The 19,863-nt window shown below is 37.6% G+C and overlaps 1 protein-coding gene across 4 annotated transcripts in view; it reads left to right on the top strand.

Annotated features, from left to right (window-relative positions):
- The window catches only part of LOC128261928 (insulin-like growth factor-binding protein complex acid labile subunit), a 52,033-nt gene that overhangs the window by 4,199 nt on the left and 27,971 nt on the right, over window positions 1-19,863 (top strand). For 2 of the 4 annotated variants that reach the window (XM_052995874.1, XM_052995875.1), the window contains exons 2-3: window positions 10,864-10,907; window positions 18,402-18,422. The exons of 1 other annotated variant lie outside the window; for it this stretch is intronic. The gene's annotated coding sequence lies outside the window, so the exon portion shown is untranslated. The remainder of the gene's footprint in view (window positions 1-10,863; window positions 10,908-18,401; window positions 18,423-19,863) is intronic. One more of the 4 variants, XM_052995876.1, reaches the window with a different exon arrangement.

Raw genomic sequence — 19,863 nt, 5'->3', positions numbered from 1 at the left:
TGCTCGTCATGAATGCGCATTTTTGCTGCTGCTGCTGCACATAAATATTTATGCGGACTTAATCAATGGGGGAAAAATGGGAACGAGGCTTAAGCCAGCTTAGGTCCTTTGAGCCTGTAGTCTCCTTTCATGACGACTTTGCTATTTGCGCCAGATGAACTCATTTCTGTTTATTTAAACATTAAATGTGCTTACATTTGATTAGCAGCTTGCTTTTAATTTCACATCAATGTGCTTCGCCAGATCTCGCTGGTTGAAAGCCATATAAAATTTATGTGTTTGCCTTGCTTTTAATTTGTTTGCAATTTTATTTTATTTTTTTTTTTTTGGCTTTTGTAATTTTTTCCTTTTGGCTGTGTGCTCATTACAATTTCTTTTGGGTTTGGGTAGCTGTCTTTTATGTGGGTAGTCGTATTAAAATGCATGAAATACGCAATTAAAAACGAGGAAAAAGTCCCTTTGTAGACGACAGTGGGATACAATTTCCTTTTAATTAAATACATAAGGGCATTTCATATTTAAGCACATATCGATGCCTAATTAAAAGCACTTTGTGTGTGCCGCCCATTACGCAAAAAGGGGTTTAACCATTTGATGACAGCGGGTACTTTTGATTTTTTTCGTACACTTTTAAAGTAAACAGTTTGAAGGGCCAGCCACTGGGATTTCTGCTGTCCTTGCTTTTTCCCCAGCTCAGCTGTGACAAGTGGCACTGAACTGTTGTCAGCTCGTTGTCCAAATGACAAATGGGTGCATTTGCCTTCTGTCAGGCGGCAGCGGCATCGATATGGCGAAGTCGCGTCGCTCGGCAATAAAAATAAACTGTTTCAGCAGCGAATCCGAAAACAAATCTCTTTTCCCCCGCTCCTTGGGACTTGGCCACACACATCGCGATGAGCAGCCGAGTGTAAAAGTATGCGAATAATATGGCATATTTATTTATTTTCCGCGACCCGCCAAAAATTGTCAACATGGATCAATGCGATGCCATCTTTCAACTGGCTTTGTCATCGGGATGTGGCCCGGTTATGTAACCGTTGCCAAATAAACATAAAACACAATGTATTGTAGCTTATAGTATCATATTCTCCTGCAATATTCATAATATTATGGGTATCGGGTGTGTGGGAGAAACAACAAGGCGACAAATCCGGCACTGAGAAATTGTGTTTCCAGTTCATTTGACCGGCAATGAGGTTAAATGGTTCAGGAACATAACAATTGCAGACATGATTGAGCCATTAAAGTGGGTGTATATGGGTAAACGTTAAAGGTTAAGCTAGATAGCCTTTAGATTTCACCATATGCATAAATAATGTCGCAGTTAACGCAGCTAATAGTAATACATATTAACGTGGTTTTTGCAAATTATTTACATATTTTTCCTTGGAAACCTTTGGTATTGAATTTAAAAAGAACCATTTATAAAAATTTTTGCGAAAAAATTTTTTGCGGAAAAGAACATATTGAAAAATGTTTAATTGCTATTATATTGAACAAAGGCAAAAGGCTTTCGTGCAAAACAGTTAGCAAAACAATTTCAAAACTCTTTTTTAATCGTAAATTATTTTGAAAATTTACGTGATGGGAAAATTTAAATCCCATATAAATTAAATTAAGTCATATTTTTGTGAGTACGGTGAAAAGATAACTTTTTTGAATGTTTGACACTCCTACAATCTGTTTGCTGTGTCAGCGAATCCGTGTTTCCTCGACCCGGTTTCAACTAAAAAAGACGATTGTGGAATTTTCACTGGAGATCTTTTATTTTTGGGATGTTCCAAGTTAATTACAATGCTTAATATGTGCAAATAAAGCAAAATGCCAAAAATATCCCTATATCAAGCATACGCAGAGTGCTACCCGCAGGAAAAAGAAAAACCCAGTCGTGCTGCACTAATTGCTTGACAACATTTCGCCACACACGAGACACACAATAAAATTAAAATCAACTCAAAGGGAGCACTGCAAGCCGGACAACAGAAATATTATAGAACTCAATTTGCTAATTGCTATCAAAATAATGAAGTCAGATGTCGGTCGTGGTTCTCTGCTGATTGCAACCATCAAGTATCATTCGAGTAATTTGGAGTGCACTTGGCGAGCTATTCTTCTGCTCGTTTTAATTCCACTTGGGGTTGCCTTGTGTTTAGTTTTGCCAACTTGGCGGTTTTATAGCCTAGTCTAGCTTTAAAAATGGTATTTTATGTTGTTATTTAAAGGAAGTAGTAAACAATAAAATAAATTATTCTGAAGAAGTTTGTTAAGATTTAAAAACTTGACACTGCAATTTAGTTACATTAATGAAAAAATTTAATTTATGAAGGAGTCGCCTTAATTTTTTTAAAAATAAGACCTTAAACTACACTTTAAGACTCTTTGGTATAAAAATTAAACTTTAAACTTTACTCTAATACCAACTATAGTTATTTTAAGACACACCTATTTAAACTAAACCTTAGCATCACTGACTGCCGACGTTTTGCAGCTATAAAATTGAGGGGGAAACAACAGACTAGTTGAACTGGTGGCAGGAGCATGGAGGCAAAGTTTGTTGCTCACGAGTCAAACAAATAAAAGTTCAGCTTCAGTTCAGAGGAAAGTTCACCCCATACCCACGATTTTTGAGGTGTTTTCCGACAACTTTGTTCTCCGCATGTGCTATTTCACTATGCTCCCTTTTCCACAGACCGAAGTTTTCAGTTATCCTTGCTTATTCTTCGTCCATTTATGTCTTGTTAGTAGTTTTATACGCTCCGTTCTATATTTACTTATTTTTTCGCTCGCAACTTTTCTAAACTGCTTGCTAACTAAGCTTTATTTTGTTTGGCTAGCATCTCAGTGGGAGGAAGCCTTTAAGCGCCTCAACAGCCAAGCGGTTAACCCGTTCCTGATTAATTTGCAGTACTCAACAAAACTGGGTTTTGTTTTGCGGAACTTCTCACTGGCAGAAAAGGATATATTTCAGCACGTGTTTGAGTGAAGTGTGGAGCGAGCAACTGTGCCAGGAAAAATAATTAACTTGCCATAAATACATTGCTCTTGGGTTGTATAAACTTTATTCTTGAATCCATGACAGGAAAGATAAAGTTTTTCAGTTGCTGTATATAAACGTTTATAAATTGGGGAGCATAAGAAAAATTATTCAAACTTAATTACAAACCATACTCGAATGGAAATTAAAGGAATTTTAACATCACTAAAATATAAATTACTTCAGTTTGATCTTAAATATTTTATAGTTTTGCAAACGCTTTTAAAATTTTGACCTGCTACCATTTCACCTATAAAAAGCCTTTTACTACTAGAAAATTAAGGAGAATTAACATTTTATATGCAATTTCAGTTTGCAGTTGCGAATTGAAGTTAAATGAGAAGTCCCTAGCGCATTAACTTTTCCTATTTGAGGGGCTCGTAAAAAATTTACTCGTCGAAAATCACATGTAAATTGAATGTCAGCCAGTTGCTGCCGCCTGATAATTTGATTTAAATTCACGCACTCATTTACTTAATATATGCGTAATGACAATTTGATTAGGGTAATTTGATGTTGATCCTCAGCGGCGCGTTGCCAAAGCCACGACATCGTCAGAAAGCCAGCAAGGATATTGTACGACAACAGGGCGTAGCGTCGTGTAATCATTTTGGGGGCAATTTGGCGATGGTTGTGAGCCGTTTATGTTGAATTAATATGCAGCAACAACGGCAGACAAGACGCGCTAGGCAAATTGCGGCGATAAATTAGATGCCGACTGGAATGAAAATGAAAATGTTTCCTTTGCCGCGTTTCAGCCGCAAGAAGTTAAACGAAAGTTGTCTCCAACTTATGAACAATTTCCCCGGTTCCCATTCCGCATTTGCGTCCTGAAAAGTTACACGTTTAATGCGAAAACTCTTTCGGTACTTTGAATAATTGCACGTTTTTGGGGTCTATTCGGCGGTGGCCAGAAATTTAACTGCCGTAAATGTCCTGCGGCTGCCGCTGCCTACGTGTCCTGGCGTCTTAAGAAGTCAGCCCGAATCAGTTTGCCAGTTGGCCCACGAACAATATCGTCTGGCTGCCTAATTTTCATTAAGACATCTCTCACCCACTAACCATCCAGCAAGTTATTCAATTTCAGTTTCTTGGTTTGCCCCGTGCTAAATTTGGCAAGGATTTTTTATGTCCTTCATTTGGTTCAGTAAATATTACATGCACTTTGGCTGAAAACGATAAAAAGGTAGCAAATTATAGAGATCGAATTGGAGATGACTTTAAAAGAGAATCGACAGTTTATGTTAAATTTGTAAGAGTGCTTCATACATTTAAAATCTTATAAAAATATATTGTATTTGAAGTATTAATTAATATTTTTTTATAGCATACCTTACATTTCATATGTCCAAGCTTCAGCAATACACCTTTAATTCATTCATAGCAAATAAAGGGCTAATACACTTTTACCTACTGTTGAGTCCGGTCGAAATCACACTTTGGCTGCCGTAAAATCCCACAAACACGTTTTCGAAATAACAAGTAGAAGGCCACAAAGGAGGCAAGGCAGCCGCCGCAAACAACAACGGAGAGCAGAGTTTTGTAGCCCCAGACGAAAACTCAAAAAACACAATATATTTTATAAAGCACACACACAAACACCCTGGCAGAAATACTTGATGTGCGCATTGTAACAAATGGCGAACTGAAAATACAATTTGAGGCAAGTGTAGCGAAAATATTGTGGTAAATACTTTAAACTTAATGTAAGTGCTGGCAAGAGAAAAAACCAGCTTCTGGTGGTGTTTGTGTACAGTGCTGAGGGGCAGAGAGAGATGGAAAGAGTGGGAAAATTTAAGAGCGAAAGTGAAAGGTAGCGAGAAAAGCATCTTTTCGCCCAGAAGTGTTTGGGCAATATTTTCATAATTAATGGGACGTGCATTGAGTGGCCGAGTCCATCAAGGAAATAATTACAATTTGAGGTGTTACGTGCCAACAATGTGGTCAGCACAATTAAATATAAATAAAGCTCGGTCGGGATGTGTGGAGCCCCTATTGTGGTTATCGAGCAGCAGGCTTTTGCCACCGAACAGCTATTTCTTTGATGCGGTTTGCCAAGAAGCTTAGGCCCAAATTGATGGGAAATTGCCTAAAATATTGTTGTTTTACAAAACAAACAAATTCCCTTTTAAGCGATTTAAAACTGAATGGTTGAGTACAGAGAAAAATAAAGTGATAAATAAATACACTTAAACGAAATAAAAATGCGCTACTTAATATAACTTTCAAAGTAAGGCTTCTTTAGTTGCATTATTAATTTGCCATTAACGTTCTTCCTCCAAGAACTTGCCACTTTTAATTTCGTTTGAGCTTTAAGCAATTACAATACGAAATTATGAAAATTTATAATTTGCTTAAATGGCCAGCAGCATAATAAGGGGGAACCCCAACCCTAAACCCAAAAATTCCTCTCAAGAACCACCGAAAAAAAAAACAGGGGACCCACAAAGTGCGGGGCAGCAGCAAGGACGAAAATAGGGAGCGAAGGACGAAGAGCCTGCCGCCGCTTATCTTTAAGCATAAGTTATGAAGGCAGGGGCCAGAAGCTTCTCATCGTTAAAACGTGTTCAGTGTCACGTTGGACAAGGATCTCTTACCCCGTCCCTCTTTTGCCGAGCTTAAAGCCAGATTGGGAGTATTTAAAATGGCCAAATAAAATGCTAGCCTGCAAAGGGGAATACATTAACACATATTCACAATTAAGGACATCATGTGAAGTGCGCAGGCGATACTCCCCAATGCACTTACGGGCAATGGACTGACTGACAGCCCGAAAGACAGTCACAGGCAGAGGATCCCAGGATCCAATTCACTCCAAGGCAAGGCCATATAAAATTAAACAAGAGCAGAGGGAAATAGCATGTTCCAGCTTCCTTAATGCAGAGCTGAAGAAGTGACCGCAAATATCGGACTCAATTTCGATTCAACACTGGAATAAAATACTGTACAAAGGAACATTTCGTTTTGTAAACGTGCGAACATAATTGATTATATGGCTTCTGATTTTAATATAAATGATAAAATATTGAAACAAAAAATAACTTAAGACCTTTTCTATAATTATTATAATAATTTTTTTTACATTTCTTCAAGCTAAGCTTTTTCTTAAAAATGTTAGTGATTTGTTACAAATTTTTATTGAACTTTTGATGTGTTAAATTTCAGAAACCGTATACATGTCTGAGTGGCAGACTTGCTTTTGATTTTCTAACATTTAATTTCCGGTGCACTCTTCAAGGTGATGAGGCGTGTAGAAGGCCATCCAACGAATCTGCCCAACTGGACCACAAAACCTTTATAGCTGCCGAAGTGTGCGGGTGCAGTGTGTTTGTGTAAATGTGTCTGTGTGTGGAACAGTGCTTGTGGGACTGAAGTGCAGCAGGGACACTACCAAGCCCTCGCAGAAATCCTGGCTTACGCCAAAACCTCACAACAGTCAGCCTCGTAACTCCTGCCTGCCTGCCCCTTTAAGCATTGTTAATTTTTTATGGTCAAAACGAAAATTTTCACTCAAGATTTATGAGGCAGCCGACAAAGTGCTCGAGTGCAGAGCTCTGTAGCAGGAACATTTCGACCAGGACAATATAGCTGGGGCATAACGTAATGAGAATTAGTAAGTGCAGTAGTCTAGACATATCTACAAATTTAAACTAAGATTAAACAGACAATTTTAGGTAACTTTATTCAAGGCACGCAGGATATTTAAACAATCAACTATAATTCATAAAAATAAAGCTTACTAATAGTGTTTAAAACAACATGATGTAGTTTTTAATTATTTAAACAAATGGATTGCTTATCTAAAGTCTTTTTTTTTCTGAGTATCAAACTGACTTAAGCCAATGTCATTTCAACTTTTTTAATTACTACTGTGCCAAACATTTGCGAAGCCATTATCATTTTGCGGCATCTCCATCCTTGAGCCCTTGGCATCGCTTCAAAAATTCAATTTTTTAGAGATTTTTGGTCGCGTTTCTTTTTTACTCCTTTGGTGACCGCACTCACCACAAGTGCTAAATTTCCAAGGAATCCAAAAAGAGGGAAAACAGCGTTTGCCAGGAACCGAATTCAATTAATTTTGAAAATCGTTGGCACTGCGGAAACCGAAAATCCAAGATTGCGATATATTTGATGTGGGGACCACAAGTTGGGATGAGTTTTAACTCCTTCGAGTTCCATATAATATCGATTAGCCCGTTGACCACAAAAGTTTGTTTACCGGCAGACTAACTTTGACACAATATTTATGTTGAGCAAATCGCATCGAAGGCATTCATTTCAGTTAGCTAGCACTTTCTAATGCGCTTCTGACCCAAATACCCGGGCACATTTTGGCTCGTTCTCGTTGGCAACGAGAAGTGGAAGCAAAAATCTGCATAGAATGACAAAAATATTAAATTAAATTTATGGAAAGCGTATTTTGGCCGAATTCGTTTTGGAAAGACTTGAAATATGCAATCTATTTCTGTTTAAGGCTTCAGCTGTCTATCTGCAGACCAAATCCATTGATCGAGGGGTTCTCACTAAATATTAGCACCCTCGAACTTTATACTGTGTAAAATTGAATTCACAGCACAGGCAGTTTGATGGATTGCCTGGGGCGTAGAAGTACGAAAAGTTATCTTTTCCCTGCTGTCGTGTATCAGTCGGACCTTTTCAATAACTAATTTTAATTAAGTCAATTTTAAAAAGTCAGACTGCATTACACAATTCCTGCCCCGAAAGTGGTAAATTCACAAACTATCGGGTGTTCAGTGCCATTCATTCGCTGGTGCTGGCTTTTGTTCGATTGTTTGTTTGCGGAAATTGAGCGCTGAATTTTGGGCAAACTTCTATTTGGGTCACACAAACATAGAAGCAAATTGATTGCGGAATGACTCCCTCCGACTCCTGTAATAGATACCATGTATCAAAATTTAATTTCAATACAAGCCGCTGATTACCATTCGATTTGCATATTTGCTTGGCAGCTTACTAATTCAAATAGTTATAGTTTAAAGCCAGAATAAATTACATATATATTTAAACACCCCTAATTTATTGCTGAACATATGCTCGCTAAAAAAAACAAACAAGGCAAATGTGTAAATATGCAAAAGTATTATTTACAAAACATTCTACAATCAAGTAAAACACAACAGATAGGAACCCTTAATTATAATAATGTATTTTTTTTAATTGTGCACTAAGATAACATTTAAGCTAATACAAATATATAATATAAAAATTTAAACTACAGTAAAATTATACATAAAACTTAAATGCAATCACTGCTATTCCTTCTAACAGCTGATAACATTAAATATCCCACACGTCCAATTCGATCAAATCGATTGCTCATTTTGGCTAATAATGCATATGATGTTTTTGGCGAACTCATTCGGTTTTGTTTGTTTTTTTAAGTCGACAACATATTTGCAAAAACTCGAAAATCCATTTCGATTTCAGACCATTAGCGCAGCGGCTTGAAAGTGCCGAGTGAGAGGAAGAAAAAGTTTTGTTTTCACGCTTCGGCATTAAAAGAAAACAGTTGGGCCAAAAATAACCGAGAAAGAATCGCCGAACTTTTGCAGTTTTGTCTGCAGTGCCCCCATTCGCCCCTTGACACACTGGCATTTATTCCTTTAATTTTTTTGTACCCCCCACACGTTGGCATTATTCAACTTTGCCAGCTTTTTTCTGATTTTCATTGTGTGTTTGTTTGGTGGCGAAAAATTAAAGGAAAATAGCAGCTAATGAAATAGAAATAAGCGAACGTTGACTCTGAAAATCGCAATGTGTGCCTCATATGTGAACGGTTTTCAGTTTTTTGCAAGCCCCTCACATGACATTGTGGCTATTAAATATATTCTTGATCGACTGAGAATGAAACTTTGGCCGGGAAAAGTTTTTAACTGTTTGGAAATTAGAGTTCGGAATGCGAGAATATTTTTTAACAAAAGATCCTTTCAATTTGTTGATGTAATCCCTTAAGTGGTTATGTATATTTGCACCAACTTTTTGTGGGAGGGTCTCCAAGGGCGTTTTGCCTTAAAGATTTTAAACTAAAACCTCTAATCCGGCTGAAACTTTTCGCCCACATAAGTATGCAGCAGTTTTTGACTTTTGCATTTCGTCCAAAACCACAAGCCGCCCCTTATTCGCTCTCCTTGTACGCACTGTTATTTAATTTAATTAAAAATATCTCTTTCGGGCTTCGTGCTTGCCAAAAAAGTTTGCACTGCTCGGTATAAAAAAATATGACTAACGATGTGCAGGAGTGCCACACCCACGCCCCCGCTCCTGCTCACGTCCGGAGGACACGCCCCCACTTCTAAGCTCTGGCAGGAGTCCTGCACGGGGAGATCCTGGACACAGGGGCCCGAGATTGGGGGTATCCACGTGCCATCGCCGGCTTTTGTTGCTGTGCCCAGTGGGTCATGTGGGTCAAGTGGTTGGCCAAGTGGAGAGAGTGAGCGGGGCCGTCCCTGTTGTCCTGCCACGGGTTAAGTGGCTTTTAATGAAAGTTAGCATCCGCTTTAATGCAACTCGTTGGCGAGAGTCGTGTTGCCGAGACCAGAAGACGAATCATCGAGTACTTTCGCCCAGACGAAATTAAAAGCTATCGGCTCAAGTAGCTCGGTGAAGAAATTAAAGAAACTTAGCCGCTGCTTTTGGGTTTTATCACAAAAATTGTTTCGACTATGGGGTTGCCGTGGCCACAATTTATTAAATTTATTGTACTCAACTTATGACCAAAGGGAAGGGCGCCCCGTTCTTTCCGCGTCCTTTGCACTGCACTATTTAAGAACAAATATTATTTCTGCTCTTTTGTTTATTTTGTAACCTTCGTATTTCCTTTTTTTGTGCAAACTGAGAGCTTTCGCTTTGGCTTTGCGTTCTTTTTGCGGCATTTTTTCACTTCATTTCCTGACCCCCGTGCTTCCTGATCGGAATTCTGTATTTCCGGTACGTCCATTACGAATTTTAAATGCAATTTTACTTTGTTGTGTCCCTGTGGCTCTTTGTCCTGTATTTATTTTGGCAAGCGGGCACAAAATTTGCAACTTTGAAGTATTGAACAAAGTTGAAAAATAATTTCGTATCGTTTGCTCTCTTAGATAATTGTTTCGATTATTTAAAAATAAATTGCAAAGAAAGTAAGAAAAAAGTTTACTATTGCATAAAGAATTCGTTATACAAAGTGCTAAAAACTTTGTGAAACTTATAAACACAAGAAAATGAAAAAATGTAGTACAATACATTTCGTTTCAAAAAATTGAGCAATTAAATTTAAACTAATTTAGATAGCAATTAATACTTGTCGGCAATAAATACTCCCTTAAAACCAGTGCCTTCTTTAAAATTAATTTGTTTGAATTTGGCACCTTTACACCACATTTAATAAACCCTGGCAGATTGCTATCTACAACATTTGTCTTGCCTCCACCGTTGTGGTCAGGGATTTTGCGGCTCTTTCACTCCGTTTTCCCCTAGTGGTAACGAATTCCCCACTGACTTTGGGCTGCTTAGCATGCCTGTCGCCTAGGCTCAACGCTCAGTGATTTTAATTAACATTTCTGATTTTGCGGCTCACCATGACCCCATCTCTAATTCCCTGAATATGTATGTTTGTCTTTATTAGCACACCTGTGTACAGATTTGACCCAGATACTTTTCCCACGTGACTTTTGCCGCAAAATTGTCCGACGAACTAATTGAATTGCTACTTGCTTAATTAAGTAGATAGTTAACTTGTCCCTGATTAAGATTTTGTCAACATTTAATACGCTTAATTCAACTTGATTAATGCATTTTAATCATCATATATATCCAACTCTCTATTGCAGACAGACGACCGAGTTGAAAGTTCAATAAACCCACACAAAAGAGGGTAAGTTTTGATGGCAAATATTTGATTGCTCCCAACTTGTTTTGACATTCGTGGTAGATGCTTTCAATGCTTTGACAGTTGCACTCAGTTTGTAGTATTTATCTTACCATCAAACGGGGGAAATAATTCTGTTTTCATAATTTTATTTTGAAAATGTTGTAGCTGTGTTTTATTCAGAGAAAATATTTTCGTGAAGGCTGCCAATTCTTCGGCCCAAAAATGCCTAAGGCTCTTGGCAAGAAAGTGTACGGTCAATAGAAGCTTGTTTCACAATATGCTGACCATGGCTCAAAGGCGGAAAATTCGATATGTGGAATGAAAGAAATGCGAACTGAAATCCAATATCAAAGAGCAAAATGACTGCAAGCTAAAACTACGACTGCCAATGTATTTTCCCCGAGTGGGTGGGTGGATTCGGGGTGTGTTCAACATCCTTAATCAAACAGAGGAGAACTCAAATTATGAGCATACACACATTCCCATAAAAACGATGTGGAGACATATGCACAAAACTGGGCAACGAAATATGAGAGCTCAAATGGAATATTAGACAAATTGATCAACAAGAAAGTATTGTGTTGTTGGTCCTTTTTGTGAAAGAACTACACTAATAAAAATGGACTAGTAATATTAAATGAAAAATTTAAATAAAATTAATGTTTAATCATAATGTTTATTACCAGGCTTATTTTATTTAATATTAAAATACTTAAGTTTGAGTGAAAAACATAAGATTTTAAATGGAAGTTTAGTTATAACCAAAAAAATATATCAGTAAAATGTATTATTTTTTTTTACCAGTGTACACTCTTTTTGAAATCTGAAAGACTTATTGCACAGTTGGAAAACATCGAACTAAGTTATTAAGTTTGTAGGTTATAAAAATTATTGTTAATTTTTCTTGTTTTACCATATGGTATCTAAAACAAATATACCCCATTTGGGGTACTTACCACATTCTTGGCACATTGCCTTACTAACTGATGATGTTGATAATGATAAGGAGGCCAGATAAGATTCGCCTGGGAAATGCCTTAAACTGAATGGCAAAGGCGAAAATGGAGAAGACGACGAGGCGGCACAAAGAGCAGGCGGAAGAAGGAACATAAATTATGAAAAGAAATTTTCATGCATGTGCATAAGGAAGCGGCGGATCCTTCCTACGGACTGCTATCAGCTCATCGTCTTCGTAATTAATTTGATTTCATTCATTCGGGCCAAGGAAATGCGAAAGGGGCCCAAAACAGGGCGAGTTGAGTTAATTGAAAGGCAGCGGAAGAAAGCGAATTACGCGAGAGCTGCACATTCATAATTTTTCCCTCCAGTCAGGGCCTTAAAGTCGGAGTAAACAGGACAATGAACTGGCTGCTTAACCGGTTCCTGAGAGTCCTGAAAGCTCCTGCCGTTGTCCTGCCGTTTTTGCTTTCTACAGGCTCGGCCGTGTCGACATTGGTAATAAAGCGCTCACTTGCATTTGTCCAGGATGCTGAGTGTCCATGTGTGTGTTTAACTTTGCAAGGCTGTGTGTATGAAGTGTGTGTGTCTGTGTTAGAGTGCCAAGTGAGGCTGTCTGTGTGTGTGTGTGTGCACGAATGAGGTTAAGAGCTTAATGAGTGCTGACAAGGCAACCTGTAGTTGACATATGACATTTTTATGTGCCTCGAAGCCTTCGCAACAAGGGTTTCCTATTAATACACATCCTTCTCGGAGCCCCCAAGATGGATCCTTCTGCCCCGCCCCCCCGCACTCCGCCCTCCTTTTGCTCCACGAGCACCTGCCCCAAGGTAAATGCTAAGGTTTTGACTTAATTAGTGCCGAGAGTTAGCTACGTTTTTATGCTAGTTTGCTCGTGTGTACCAAAATGCGTAGAAAATGTGGCACCATTTTCGGTCATTTAACTCTGGTATTTAGGGACTCCTCTGGAATGCTTGAGAAACAATAAGATAGGTCAGTTAATTGTGTGTGGAAATGCCGTAAATATGCCCTCGATGCTATTGTGGAATAAAAGGATTTTAAAGAAGGTTGGCCTTTTTACTAAGGCATTAAATTTTAACTGTGCAATAATTGTTGTTTTTTAGAACTCCAATGTATGTAAAAAAATATTTTTTAATAATTATGAAACTTTAAAATTTTTACTGAAATATTGTTTTAAAAGATAATTTTAATTTTTATTTATTTCTTCATTTATTTTTTATGCCGACAATATAGTTAAATCCACCAGGTTAATTGACTCTTTTGGTTTATTTAGCTTGATTTTATTTGTCCTGATAGTCGCTCTCGTTTGACAATTAGTCAGAACAAGTCAACAAGTTATGCAGCTTGCACTTGCCACCCTGGCCAAACAACATGTAAGCACAAATGCCGCAAATCCATCCCCCTATATCACCCACTATATCCCTTTATCTATGGCTATGCTGGCTGACCACTGGACCATTTTGTAGTTGGCCACGTTGTTTGGCATTGTTAACCACTCGTGGCCATTGTTTATTTGACTGCCGTTCCCATTGCCGTTGTTGATATTGCAAGCTGATGACATTAATTGTTACATTTTCAGTTTTCCAACGCCGGTTTGCCAGTCGCTTGCGCTTTCAACGCCTGGCTGAGTACAAGTTTTGGCTTACCCTCATCAGGGGACTTCCATCTCGACCCGCTCCAATTTTTCGCCCAGATGGCATATCAGTTTCGTTAACGCGCTCTTGATTTATTAGCCCGACTTGGCAGCCCCCAGGCGGCATTAGTTTTTACGACGGAGGGGAGCCCTGTGCCAACTTAGACAGTTTTAATTAAATTTTAATTAATTATTCATAATGCAGTCGGAGGCCGTCGTGGGTGAGGGTATGTGTGAGAGTGCTTCATGTGTTGCCAAAAATGAATAGCCAGAAGTGTGTTGTATATTTTACAACGAACAAGAAGCTTGCCAAGGCCTGAGTTAGTGTCTGAATAAGTACTATGGCATTGTGGGGCTTAAAAAGATGGTTAGCAGTAACGGAATACCTAGACTTTGGGATTTTAAAGAAAGTTATTCATATTAAAGTTTTAAAAAGAGATTAAAAAACTTTATAACTCTGAACTAAAATATAAAATTAATACAATAAAATAAAAAAATTAAATCTACCTCAAGTTATATCATAAAAAGGCAATTTTAGAATAGGAAAAACATTAATTTTAATTCATATAATTTGTTTAAAATAAAAGATGACAATTTAAAACAAACCTTGACTTAATTTCACATAAATTAAGTATTGCAATTGTTGAGCGTGCAGTGGTCGCTAATTGAGTGCCAAATGCTCGAGTTCACAAGTCAATTACACGCACTGCACATCCCGCCGCCTTTGAGCAAATCATTTGACAGACAACCGGCAGCAGCAGCAAAAAAAAAGTATAAAACCGTACATCAAGTACAGCAAAATCAGCAATAACAGCAACGTACTCACGCAAAATCAACAAGTTCATTAAAAAAGTTAGCACAAAAGCAGCAGAAAAGGCAAAAACCAGACGACTGAAACTCAAGCGAACGGAACCCCACAAATGTAACGCTTCACTACAACTTGGCCAAATTGTTTCATTTTTTTTTAGACCCTGACTATACTTTGTTATCTGCGAAGTCCCTGAATGTTTAAGCATTTTGCACACCTACAAAGCGAAGGGGAAAAAGCGGAAATGATGCGGCTCATTTGTGTGCGACCACAAAATGGTGGCGGAGGGAAAGGGAAATAAATGCAGTGATTAACAGGGAGACAGCTGGAAAGTGGTTGTTATTAGGAAAATTGCATGAGGGGAAAAATTTTAAGTGCAAGTCTATTTTCAATTAGCTTTGTAGTTCCCTATGTTCGCTTAGACTCACTTTGGATGTTTTTCTCTTTTGGGCTTCAACATTTTCAATACTAACTAAGGATCGTAACGTTTACTAGGTAATACAATTTTTAAGTAAAATGGTTATTCTTGTAATCAAATAGTACCACATTTTAGAAAATAATAAGCCCACTTTAAACCATAACTGGAATATGTATTTTACATTTGAAAGGAAACCATTTGATTCGGTTGCCAATTTGTTCAATTGCCATGCTGTCCATATCTATGCCATTTCCTGTTCGCTTACCAATTTACCAAATGTGGAAATACCCCTAACTGGATCGCGTTATGTTCCCGAATAAAAAGAAAATCATCTCACTGGGAGCAACCCCAATCGAAGTCAGCTTGAATGGCGTTTCAGGGATGTTAGCCAAAACCGGAAATGACTGTGCAATTGAATTGTGCGAAATACCAGGGTTCGGATGCAAATGCAAGTTGACCTGCACATTTTGTTGTACCTTAATGGCGCCAGCCAAGTGTGTCGATGTCCGAGGTGCAAGTTTCAAGGGGAAAAGAGGAAAGGTAAAGGGAAATGGAAAGTGAAACCGTGAAATGTTCAGTCCGACATTTGCTCTTTGTTATGCACATGCATTGTTAACGGGGATGAGCCCAGCGAACACCCTTTTTCCCCGTTCGCCGGAAGTTTGTGGTGGGAAATTTCATTTATGCTGACACTCGACTTGACTTGCCCTGCTAGTTCGCCTTTCCTTTCGCTGTTTGTTCGTTGCTTTCATTTGGAGGGTCGGGCTTAATTCGCTGCAAATAAATAATGGAAACAGACGTTGAGCTGGCCAGTTCGATTTGGCCTTGGCGCCCAATGAAGTTTATATTGTTCTCGAGTTGTGCACTTTTTCCATTTCCTCCCTTGGGCGGAGTGGCTTCACTGAGGGAAAAATTTCAATTTCTATTAAATACTTTCAAGGGGTAGTTCTTAAAATTAATAGTGTTTTTGAAGATAATTAATCACTATTGAATACGCAATTGGGGTGGTATATTTACAGTTATTTTCAACACTAAGGCAAATATTCAAAGAGTTTTTTTTAGTACATTTATTTATTTAAAAAAACAATTTATAGTCTAGTCCTTAGACAAACAATTTTTTTATTTTGTTTTATATACTCAGTTGTGTGATTTTATCCAAAGTAGATATATTATTTCTTTACATTTTTATAACAAAAATTTATGGTAGTGCACGGACGTTAGAACGGAAACGTGTTGACTGAGCAGCAGTCGGATGTCCAAGAGGAAAAAGGAAAATCGCCGAGCGGAGAGGAGCCAAACAGCCAAACGCTTTTCCTTCTGCCACACTTTTCCTTCCGCCTCTATCCTTGACTTCGTTTAGTCTTCAATGTTCGGTGTGACAATTTAATTGTTTTGTAATTGTTTAAACTTTGCAGAGAGTCCTGATTTATGGGCAAATTTTTTGGGGGTCAAGTAGCCGCAATTGATTGGCAGTGAGTAAGTTACTCAAAATGCTCAGTTGCAAGTACCTGCTGCAATGTTGATTCGGAATTTGCATTTAAATGGACTTACGATTGTCTGAGGCCAGTAAAAGATTAAATTTGCTAGAGCAATTATTTGCAAGTCGACATTAAGTTGCTCATTAATCGAATGACAAGCTAAATAAGTTATGAGTACTATATCTGTGACATCTAATCGAGCATGCGTTACAGTTGGATTAATTTCCAAAGCATTTTGCCAGCCATAAATCGCCATCGAAATGTGGGTTAATGTGTGCTTTAGAGTTTGCCTTTTAATTCCTCTTTTGTCCCGGCCATAAATCTCCTCCGGGCCAGGCAGGAAATGCAAGTGCAACATTTGTCTAGCCAACTTTTAGCTTGCCAGTCGAATGAATGCAAATGTGCTGGCAATTTAGCTGTTTTATAGCCAGTTTAAAATCAGAATTTTTTTAAACTAAACTCAATTTTATTAATCAAAGTATTTAAGTATTAAAAGAGGAAAAATCCTGACAAAACATATATTGTAGTTTATTTTGAATTTCACTTATTTTGACGAGAAATCTATCTAACTTTTGCCTCCATGTTGTAAATAACACTTTATGCAAAAATATATTGCGTAAAAGAAAACACTAATATACTGTAAAGTTGAAATAATTTATTTATTTATTAATTTATCTTAGCATTAAAATAGTCTAACAACAAAGCTCAAAAACGTTTTTATTTTTGCTAGGATAAAATTTCCAAAAATACACAATTTTTTTTTAGCTTTTTTAATGTTTAAGCTACCTTAATCTTGCAGCACTAGCCTACACGTCTAAGTACGTGTAGTAGTGGAAAAGTTTGTAAAGGATTGCAGTGCGTGTAATTGCCTGGCAGGGAGTAAGCTTTAAGTCAACTTCATCAGCAGAATACGTTCGCCACCCACTTTGCATAAAAGTTTGCTGCCCTTAGTTGCTCAAATGAAGTTAGCAAAACTGATTAACTCTCCGCAGCTTCGCTTGATTCTCTCCTCGAGCTTTTGGCCCAGAATCCGGAGCCAGAATCCAGGCTTACTAATTGAATTACCCCAGCGCAGTGCAGCGTCCAATAAAATTTATACTCCCTTACTTCATCTGCCTACCGATAGTTTGCGTAGCGGCAACATTTTGATGCCTAATATAATTTTAATGAAATATTTGCTGCATTTGCAGTTGCATTAAAACCCAATTGCATTTTGTCCAACAGTGTTGGAAGCTAACCTTAGCTTAAGGGGAGTCAGCATAAACCCTTAAAGCCAGCCACGCCCTCTTTTGGCCTTCATTTCGCTGGCTTTTAAACACATCGCTTGGATACTATGGCCAAGGGCTCACTCATAACGCGTCAATGTCGCTGTCAAACCATTTGGACCCTATGTTTTAGTGTGGTTCTAGTTTCAGTGCAGGCCATTTATAAAAACACGCCCTCTGGCGGCGTTGCCAAGTGAATGCCACGCCCACAATGGGATTAACAATAGTGGCAGCCAGTTAGTCGCTTGGCTAGTTCTGCCGTTTAAAATGATAAATGGCAGGGATTTTTTGTTTGCAAATGTCAGTGATAGTCCGTTTAAAGTAATAAAAATATGAATATGGAATGTATTCTTTAATATAAAAAAATTTTTTTTAAATTCGATTTTGTACAATTTAATTGGTATCTTTATTTTATATACACAACGTAAAATAATATATTTCCTAAAAACTTTTCGTATATTCAGCTACAAATGTAATTTCTTCATTCAACTAACATCGAAATCCTTTTCCACTTCCGTAGTTAAATATAAAAAAAACTCTTTCCATGCCATTTTCATCTTTAGTTTAAACACAAGTCCCACTAGCCTTAGCAAACAAATTCTAGTAGTAGCTAGTATGTCATTGAAATTAATGTTTCTTTTACAAATTTCCCACTCACTCAATGGCACTTTCCATGGGGCTTTTTGAGCGGTAGTGTTTACCAAAGGTTATGCAGCTGAAAAGCTTGACATATGCCATTGAAATTGAGGCGTTGTCAAGGTGAGCCATATATATGTTATACTTTCAGGATCCCTTAAAAGGCATTAGCCAAGGGGCTAACTTGCTTCGCAATGTAGAGCTCTCTAGCTAATTAAAATAAAACCAACTTGGCCTGAAAAAAGTTTATTAACAAGAATGTTTCTTTTCTTTACTTGCAGGACAGCGTAACTATAGCAAAGGTGAGTAATTAGACATGCATTTGACATGAAATAAGTATAAATATTGTGGTAAGAGGCAAACAATTACGATCATATCAATTATTACAAGCATTTCAACTTGATTACCATTTATCACAAAATTATGTTATGACTTATTAATCTCCTTATAGTCTTATTGCTTTTCATTCTCTCATTTTCTTGGTGAAAATGATTAAGCATTTTCTTTTCCTAATAAAGGCCAGACTTCAATTTCCAACATAATTTACGCATTTTTCAACTTGATAAAGTAGGCGCGTTTAATTAGTACCTAAATTGAATTTCTTGGCTGTTCAACCCAAAGACCAATTAGTGTCAATAATCAGCAAAGATTTTGCGCCCGCCTTTGCGTCTGTGATCCACTTTCCGCGCAATTATTTCCCTATTTATGAAATTGAACACACTTTTTGATGACCCCATAAAATGGAACATAAAATTCCATAAACGCCGGCTGCTCCGCATGAATTTCGTTGCGAAATGGAAATATGCCATTTAGGAAAAAATTTCTAAAATCCATTTTTCGCTCTCTTGTGTTTTTACTTGATTAATTTTTGCGGCTATAAAGAAAAATAATGAAATTTCTTTGGGGAAATAAAAACAGAACAAAAAGGTAGCTTTTCCCGTGGTTTCTGGGAAAAAGTAACAGAATCAAATTATACAAATTTGCATTTAGTGGGCGAGTGAATGTGCGGAAAAGTAGGCAGGAAAAAGTTTTTCCTACACGAATAAATTTCAAGCCAGCTGGAAAAGTCTTCTGCCGATGATGATGATGATGGCTTTTACTTTGTGTATTATTTTCTTTTCTAACTAAATTAAAAACTTTTTCGGGGCATCGACATTCGATTATAATGAGCTTGTCATGCTGGTTGATGGCCGAATAAACGGAAAATAATAATATGTTTCTAAAACACAATCATATCCACGAGCAACAAATGGGTTGAGCAACAGTTTTTAATTGCCCACAAACAAAAGCAACCGTTTCAACACAACAGCAATACATTTCCACAAGTTTTCCCGCTCGGCATGTTTGATTAATGCGAGTGTGCAGAAAACTGCACGGCAAATAATGAAAAATGACTGTTTGCCACAGACAGACTGTCGGAAAAACTGGCTAAACAACTAAAAACGAGTTACACACAAACACACACACACAGTAGCCTGCTTTTGGGCGCTGTTAAATATAAAATTCTATGAATTTGTACGTACATCATTTGAAAATCGTAAAACTTGCAAGTGTTTTTCCCCGCATATATATAGTACACGAGTATATACCTACACTTGGTGTGTGCTGAGCGAAAGCTGTCATAAACAGGCGGAAAAGGTAAGCTGTCTGCGCCTTTTCACTGCCGAGTCCTGTTTTTATTATTTTTTTATTCGTGTGTAAAGAGCAGAGGCATACACACTTGCACAGCCACAAAAGACGCAT

The sequence above is a fragment of the Drosophila gunungcola genome, unplaced genomic scaffold (assembly GCF_025200985.1).
Source record: "Drosophila gunungcola strain Sukarami unplaced genomic scaffold, Dgunungcola_SK_2 000001F, whole genome shotgun sequence".
Taxonomy (NCBI): Eukaryota; Metazoa; Arthropoda; class Insecta; order Diptera; family Drosophilidae; genus Drosophila; species Drosophila gunungcola.
This window is presented reverse-complemented; position numbering and strand designations above follow the sequence as displayed.